We start from the raw sequence: 9,266 nt of genomic DNA on the forward strand, positions 1-9,266 counted from the left end.
TTCTCTCATGCATTCTGCAGGGCATTTTGGCAGCACCACAATTGAGCTGTGGCACCTCAATGTCCCAGAGGTTGTCCTTACAACATTCTTCAACCAAATCAGACCCAACCTTGAATCCAAAACGACAGGCTCCCCTCTGAGTTGCCAGGTTTTTATTGTTGGATTTCTATTCTTAGACGCTGGGGAGAGTGGCTTTGGCTTGCTGTATCTATGCAGGTTAGCAGGCAAGTGGATTCCTCGAGAGCAAAGTTGTAGCCATCAACATGCTGGGCTGGCTTCTATTTCTTCCTGCAAACAGAAAGCCAAGTGAGACTTCAGGAGTGAAGGAGACCTCATGTCCCACTGACCATGCACTGAGACATCTCCTAGAAAGACCTGCAGCCAATTGCAATTGTTCTTGTATCTGACCAGGACCAGCGAGCCTCGTTTCCAACCTGTTGAGACAAGATTTTTAAAGAGCCTCAAATCCAGCCAGATGAGAGGAGCCAACTTGTGAGCCACCATAGTCCCAGTGGGACCAAATGGGGAGAAGCTGACAGGGCCCCATGTGAGTCTGTGGGCAGCTGGGTCCCCACAAGAGAACTGACTCCATCACATGTTAATGATGACCCTGAAATATCTGCAACTAAAGGCAAGGCCTTAACATACCTGTTCTAGAGACATGAGGGGGTTCACTTTATTCTACCCTTGAATGTCCACACATGGAGTCCACAAATTGGCCTTCAAATTGCATAGAACAGTATAACATACGACTTTTTTTTTGGAGCTGGAGTGGTAGGTTTTAAATTTAGGATAAAAGACGCAGGCTGGAATAGGGTGCCAGGGTCCAAGCTTATGCAGATAGACTTGGGAGTCTGTGTCAGTAAGGCTAATGGAGTCCAAACTCAAGCAGGGATCTACTGTGGCTAGATCCAGCTCAGGCAGTCTGAGAGTCCCTTCCCTGCCCTATCCTTCTAACATCCTCAATCAGGTGTGTCACATTTCTCGATTCTCAGTGAAGCTTCAGAAGTATGCAAGAGCACAAGCCCTGCCCCTAACTAGACACATAGAGACTCACAATGAAAGCAGTTTCATGTGCCTTGTCTTCCTCTGTCAATGTGCTGTTGACACATTTCTTGGTTTTTTTTTTCAGTATTTTCCAGTATTTCAGGGTCATCTTTGTATTGTTTCATGTACTCAACATACTCTTCTGAGGTCCCATAAAAAAACAGATGAACATCCTCTTTTATAGCAGGGCAAATGCCACAATCTGGAACACAAAGACAAGGTGACCCTCACTTGAAAGACCTGCATCAGCATACCCCAGGGGATTGAGGGTGTGAGAGCCTGGATAGCTTGCATCCCTGACCCCCACAAAGCAATACCCAACTCCCCATGAAGTCAGGAGGAGCAGGGCAGACCCAAGGGTCAACAGAGCACCAGCAAGCTTCATGATAATTTTGGCAGGTGCTCCTACACAGCTTGGTCCCCTTCTATAACTTCCCTGGTCTTCCCAGTGGGCAGGGAGGGGCCCATGTTTGAGCCTCTCCAGGCCCCTCCCACTACACATCTTGGAACTTCCTGAGGGTATGTGTTTGTGTCATTGGGAGATATGTATTTTGGCAAGATCCTGGTCAACAACCTATCTCAGCTTGTTTCCCTTCTTACTGATCTCCTTAAGATATGACAAATGTCACTTGTTATTTGACAGCCAAAGGGAAAGTATGACTAGGGAAAGGATGAAACAGTCTCTCAATCAGACCTCCAGAATGAGACCTGTGTCCTCCTGCTATACTTGGAACCTCAATGTTTACTCAATAGCCTTACTCATAGTCAGTTCTAAACAAGCCAAACTTTAGACCACCGCCCATGTGACCCCTGCCCTGTCTTTGTTCTGTCCCTATATTCTATATGCTTCATGCCTTCCCTTGAACCAGTCTCTTCAACCTATGATTCTCCTGCTGTTGTAGGCATCCTTCAATTTGACCTTTTTGTTGGTGATGGTTTTTTTTTTAAAGATAGGGTCTCTCTACACAGACCACGTTGTCCTGGAAATATGTAGATCAGGTTAGCCTTGAATTCACAGAGGTCTTTGTGTCTCTCATGTGAATGCTGGAATAAAAGGCAATTACTTTCACTTCTGCCTAAACTTGACCTGTTAAGCCCATGGTTGAGGTGTTCTGTTCTGTTCTGATCTGTTCTGTTCTGTTCTGTTCTATTCTTTTTTGTTTGTTTTTTAGGTTTTGTTTTTTGTTTTTCTTCTTTTTTTTTTTTAAAGAAGATCTTGCTCATGTTGGTCTTGATCTCATAACCTTCCTTATCCCATCCCGTGGGAAAAGTTATTCCATGGTCCTCAAGGGGGATCAGGAACCTAAATTGAAATGGGAATAACAGGAAGAGAAGGAGACCATGCATCTGCTTATGTCATAGTCTCGTTTAATGAGGAAAAACTCTCAAGTTTTATAGCATACAGAGAGGGGTCAGGGAATGATCAAAAGGAACATAGTGAAGGACAAATGGGGGTGGTTAATCGCAAGTCTGAAACTTTCAGTGATTCATCTCAGGTCCTTGACATCACTGCTCTGGAACACTGAGCAGCTTATCTCGAAGCTCCAGTCCTCCTATCAGCCCAAGATGACAGTTCTGGGCAGCTCCAGAATGCTGGAAGACTCTCTCTCTTTTTTTTTTTTTTTTTTTTTTAGCTCACAGATGTTTTTATTTAGTTAATAGTGAGGTCATATTATAAACAAGTATCATTCAGTGAAACACACACCCATGGGGAGAAGAGGTTAGATTGAGCTCTTGCATGGGTAGCCACACTACAGGAGGACAGGGAGCCATTCCAAGAGCCAGGGCAGTGCTGGAAGACTCTCTTAACAGTTCTTGATGTTTGTTTAGGGCTGGAATCTTGCTGATTCCCACGAAACAACCTTGATGGGGAGAGGGGCTGACTGGCTCTTAACAAAGAACTATATGGCTCTCAGCTATAGGACATAAAATGCCTGGGTTTTCTCAACCTGGTCTCCAACAACTCCCCCTTTTCAAATTATTAAATGTTGGGGGGTGGTTACGAAAAGAGGGTCAGTGAAGCACCTTGTTTTATGCCATGAGGTGTGCATCTGCATTCAGCACCCAGTAACTAGGCCTTTCTAGGTTCTAGGTGAGCAAGGGCCCTGTCTTAGGCCATGCGGTTGGCGGTGGCCACAATATTTCCTGTCTTTAGGTAATCCTTGCAGCCAAGGGGGTGTGCATCTGATCCACAGCACCTCAATATTCCTGTCCTAGGTTCACTTCACAGCTTATGGTGCTCAGCCACTATTAGGAGCCAGGGAGTCACCCATCTAATAATGGCATCTCCACAGCCTATGGAACCAAGAGTGCTCTATGTCTGCAGCCAGGGTGGAGAACTGAAGGCCACGAGCTGCTCTCATCAGTGGAAGAGGGGTATTCGGTGGAGTCTTGAGTGTCCACACGATGGTAATGGACTACAACTGGCTTTAAGGCAGCATCAATCTGAGATTTAACAAAACTTGTTAATCTGTTAAAAGCCCAACAGTCAAATGACAGAAGCAGCAGAATCCCCAAGAAAGGTCCCAGAATGGTAGGACACAAAGGAGAAAGCAAAGGAGAGGTAGAAAACAAATTTTGATACCAGGATTCCTGTATCTCTCTATTACACATTCTTTCATCCAGGCTAGTTCTAACTTTGTCTATACTATCCTGAACTAGACCAGTCTTATCAGTCTAAAAACAACATTCTTCTTTGAGGGCTGCACAGAGTCCTTCTTCCTTCAGGAATACCAAATCAAGGCCTCTTCTATTCTGTAAAACTACTTCAGACAGAGAGACTAAGGAATCTTTTAAATTCTTCAGGCCTCTTTGTATTTCTCAAATGTCTCTGTCCACTGCGTGGTTAAGCTGGGTGAGCTGTTCAGACTGTTGTTGGGAGGAGATCAGGGAGGCAATTCCTGTTCCCGCACCTGCAGTGCTCACACCAAGGATCACTGCTAAGGTTACTGCAGTAATTGGCTCTCTCTTAGAGTGGGGCAGGTTGGTGCCTTTATCCCAGATCTGGAGTAAATCTTCTGCAGGATGTATCATCAACTTTGGGAAAAGTTGAATCAGGACACAGTAATCTCTGTTAGCTAAAAATGTCTGGGTGATCACATAAGTAGTAAGCTCAGTAGAGCATGCCAAATAAGTACCATTGGGTGCTCCAAGATATTGAAAAATGGCTTCTACTATAAGAGTCTGACTGCAAACCTCTAGCAAGGCCTGTGGGGGGAGCATGGAAGGCCCCAAAAGGCANGAGCCCACACCTGAAACCTGGCTCAGTGTGAGTCCTGTTAGCCTCAGGATGCCAACCAAGTTCATGGACATCATTGGTTGCAATAATTGATCCAAATATTGCCACTCCTTCATAGAAAGGAGGTTGTGGGGAAAAACACACCCAACATTCCTCATATTGGGTATTATTGGATGCATGTATGGCAGCAACTGAAGCATTTACTGTGTTTAAAAGCAGCTCTGCTGAAGTGAAGGGTCCAGCAGGCAAAGTAGGCTGAAAAAGAGCAACGGGTGCAGGAGTGCCACTCTGAGGAGGAACAGTTACCTTATGAACAATGGGTATATTAGGGGCTACAGGATGGAGTATGGGATTTGGTCCTATAGCACTTCCTCTAAGGTTAGGGATGGTCTTAGTTAACTGAATTTTGAATACCAACTCAAAATCTTTATGCTCTTTATATATACACAAACCCCAGGAGGGAGTTTGTTTGTTAATACAGTCATATTTTCTCCCAGCCTCTGTGAACTCTATTAGGAGGCGATTGCACCAACCCAAGGTGTCTGGATTAGAGGAGGAACAGCTTTTCCCAATGGGGGAATTAAGGCCAATTTGGCATCACCTTGGCCTCCTTTACTTTTTACTGTGAGAAGGTCCCAAGATGAGGAGGGGTTCCAATAGGTATTACCAGTAGTTTCACATCCCCAGCTGGCACAATAATAATCTGACTCAAAGCCACATTTATGATTAAGTGATTGGTCCTGGTGGGAGCTAGGGCAAACATAAAAGCCAGCATTTATACCTCTTAATTTACACAGTATTTTGTTTAATATAAATCTGCCATGTTGAGTGGCACACTCTGGATGGGCCCCAAGCCCATTAGGATAATTGGGGGCTCCTGCCTGAGGCCAAAACACTGTGGGAACTCCCCAATCAGGGTGAGCTCCGAGGGCTAACTTACATAAGTCAACCTCCAGGGGCTTCCAGGAGGGAGAACTCCCAACCATGGAAGTGGCAAGGACTGTGTCTCCAGCCTCATTAATAACTTGCCATGTATAATTATGAAGTTGATAAGAACGTTGCTGAGCTTGACCTTCTACTGGTGATGTTCTTCCCATCAGGCAGAGACACAGCCATGTCCTGATGATCAGGAACGATGTCTTCTGAGGCCCTTTCATTTTCCTGTATACAAGCACATTTGAAGTTTTCCTCAGGGTTTTTCTTCCCCGGTTAAATTATATGATTTTATTAGGCGTTCTGGAAGCCATCTAGCATTTTGTGCTCCTGAATACTAAATGCAGGCGTGTCCTTTTCCCCATATGAGGACTGGGTCTGGACCCTGCCATTTGTTGGACAATGGGTCTCTCCACATAACTTGTGCATAATTATTGGCCGTTGAGTGGTACCAAAGGTGGTCTGCAGCAGATTTGCCTGCAGAATCATATGTAAGAAAATTTAAACCAAATAATGCATGGTTCAAAAGAGCCTTGAAATTGCCAGAGAGAGGATATAAAGTTCCTCCCCCAGACTGTAATTTGTAAATCATGTTTTCAAGGGTGTGATGAGCCCTTTCTACAATACCTTGGCCTTGGGGGTTATAAGGAATGCCAGTAACATGCTTAATTCCCATTTGAGCACAAAATTGTTTAAAACTGGAACTAGTATAACCTGGACTGTTATCCGTTTTTAGAACTTTGTGTTGTGGAGTAACCGCCAAGCAGTAAAGGACGTGATTAATGACATGCTTAGTGGCCTCCCCAGTTTGTAGGGATGCACAGATAAAGCCACTAAAGGTGTCTACAGAGACATGAATATTTTTTAACTTTCCAAAATGATTATAGTGAGTGACATCCATCTGCCATAACTCACCAGGGACCAANCCTCNAGGATTGACCCCCAAGTGTGGCTCTGGCAAAAGGGTCAGGCAGCCTTTGCACTGCCGGATAATTTGTCGTGCCTGTTCCTGGGTGATGGAATATTTAAGTCTCAGGGTGTGAGCATTAAGGTGATGAAGGTAATGAGCCTGTTGAGCAGCTGCAAGAGGAGTGGTAGACAAGGCAGAAGCCACAATCTGGGTTGCATGATCACCTGCATTATTGCCTTCAGCCAATGGCCCAGGCAGGCCTGAATGAGCACATATATGGTGAATGAAAAAAATGTAATTATGGAAAAGAATGAATTCCTGAAGCTTAACAAACAATGGAGAGGCATTAGTAGAGGGACGGATATATGAAACTGTCTCCAAGAGGGGGATGGAGGTAGCCACATAGGCACTGTCTGTATACAAATTAAAAGGACTTTCAGGCAAGAGTTCAAATACTCTAACAATGACTGCTAGATCCACAAGCTGTGCTGAGGAGAAGCCTGTTACCAAATGTGAGATCTTACCATTAATACTAAAAGCTGTGGAGGAGCCATCTGTAAAGACTAAAGCAGCTCCAGGAATTGGGGTTGACTTTGTTCGCTTTGGAAAAACCACAGGTGTCCTGTGTAGGAATTGCACCAATTTGTCTGCAGGGTAATGATTATCAAGCACACCTTGAAAGGATGTGCAGATAATTGCCCATTTGTCAGAATTTTTAATTAGCCATTGTACTTGTGATGTATCATAAGGAACGACAATAATGTCAGAATCTTTACCAAAAAGTCTAAGAGTAGCTTCTCTACTAAGGCGAAGAATATGTGCAACCAGCTGAGGATATTTGGGCAATACTTTAGAAGGAGAGGCTGGCAAATGTACCCAAAACAGAGGTTTAAGTTGCCATAAAAGACATATGGTGGAAAAGTGTGTAGGGAAAACAAGAAACTGGAGTGGTAGATGTGGAGATAAATACCCAATGTTTTGTTCATCTATAGCTTGTGCTACGTTGGCCAGAGATACTTCTGCTTCCTGAGTCAGCATGCATGGGGAGGATGGATCTGAGTCTCTACACAAAATATCAAACAAAGGCTTTAATTCTTCTGTTGTAAGCTTTAAGTACGGACGGAGCCAATTTATATCTCCTAATAAGCGTTGAAAATCATTAAGAGTCTGTAATGAATCTCTCCTTAAATGAACCTTTTGTGAAAGAATCCTATTAGGAAACAATTCAAAGCCCAAAAACAAGTGAGGAGGGTGAATCTGAATTTTCTCGGGAGAGACTTGAAGTCCCTGGCTCTGGAGAGAATTAATAAGTTTTAAACCAACACAATATAGCTGATTTTCATCAGGCCCAGAAACATGGATGTCATCCATGTAATTGACAATGTAATAATCAGGGTAGGATCTCCTGAAGGGATCAACAACCTGAGCCACGTACTTTTGGCAAAGCGTGGGACTATTAGCCATCCCTTGAGGTGTATCTCCACTGAAACCGAGGAGAGGACCATACACAGTTAACTACGGGAAGGCTGAATGCAAAGCATTTACAATCTTGAGGGTGGAGGGGAATAAAAAGAAACAATCTTTTAAATCAATGACTAATTTGGCATATCCCTTGGGAATAGCCACTGGAGAGGGGANACCAGGTTGTAAGGCTCCCATGGGAACCATGGTCTTGTTAACCACTCTGAGATCTGGCAGTAATCTCCATTTGCCATTTTGCTTTTGAATAACAAATATTNAATGCCAGTAACATGCTTAATTCCCATTTGAGCACAAAATTGTTTAAAACTGGAACTAGTATAACCTGGACTGTTATCCGTTTTTAGAACTTTGTGTTGTGGAGTAACCGCCAAGCAGTAAAGGACGTGATTAATGACATGCTTAGTGGCCTCCCCAGTTTGTAGGGATGCACAGATAAAGCCACTAAAGGTGTCTACAGAGACATGAATATTTTTTAACTTTCCAAAATGATTATAGTGAGTGACATCCATCTGCCATAACTCACCAGGGACCAANCCTCNAGGATTGACCCCCAAGTGTGGCTCTGGCAAAAGGGTCAGGCAGCCTTTGCACTGCCGGATAATTTGTCGTGCCTGTTCCTGGGTGATGGAATATTTAAGTCTCAGGGTGTGAGCATTAAGGTGATGAAGGTAATGAGCCTGTTGAGCAGCTGCAAGAGGAGTGGTAGACAAGGCAGAAGCCACAATCTGGGTTGCATGATCACCTGCATTATTGCCTTCAGCCAATGGCCCAGGCAGGCCTGAATGAGCACATATATGGTGAATGAAAAAAATGTAATTATGGAAAAGAATGAATTCCTGAAGCTTAACAAACAATGGAGAGGCATTAGTAGAGGGACGGATATATGAAACTGTCTCCAAGAGGGGGATGGAGGTAGCCACATAGGCACTGTCTGTATACAAATTAAAAGGACTTTCAGGCAAGAGTTCAAATACTCTAACAATGACTGCTAGATCCACAAGCTGTGCTGAGGAGAAGCCTGTTACCAAATGTGAGATCTTACCATTAATACTAAAAGCTGTGGAGGAGCCATCTGTAAAGACTAAAGCAGCTCCAGGAATTGGGGTTGACTTTGTTCGCTTTGGAAAAACCACAGGTGTCCTGTGTAGGAATTGCACCAATTTGTCTGCAGGGTAATGATTATCAAGCACACCTTGAAAGGATGTGCAGATAATTGCCCATTTGTCAGAATTTTTAATTAGCCATTGTACTTGTGATGTATCATAAGGAACGACAATAATGTCAGAATCTTTACCAAAAAGTCTAAGAGTAGCTTCTCTACTAAGGCGAAGAATATGTGCAACCAGCTGAGGATATTTGGGCAATACTTTAGAAGGAGAGGCTGGCAAATGTACCCAAAACAGAGGTTTAAGTTGCCATAAAAGACATATGGTGGAAAAGTGTGTAGGGAAAACAAGAAACTGGAGTGGTAGATGTGGAGATAAATACCCAATGTTTTGTTCATCTATAGCTTGTGCTACGTTGGCCAGAGATACTTCTGCTTCCTGAGTCAGCATGCATGGGGAGGATGGATCTGAGTCTCTACACAAAATATCAAACAAAGGCTTTAATTCTTCTGTTGTAAGCTTTAAGTACGGACGGAGCCAATTTATATCT

General features: G+C 43.8%; 1 pseudogene; it reads right to left on the reverse strand.

Moving 5' to 3' along the window:
* Positions 1–258: 258 nt before the first annotated feature.
* On the reverse strand, positions 259–1,432 carry LOC110327053 (annotated as a pseudogene).
* Between the last annotated feature and the right edge of the window lie 7,834 nt (positions 1,433–9,266).

Source organism: Mus pahari, chromosome 9, assembly GCF_900095145.1.
Source record: "Mus pahari chromosome 9, PAHARI_EIJ_v1.1, whole genome shotgun sequence".
Lineage (NCBI taxonomy): Eukaryota > Metazoa > Chordata > Mammalia > Rodentia > Muridae > Mus > Mus pahari.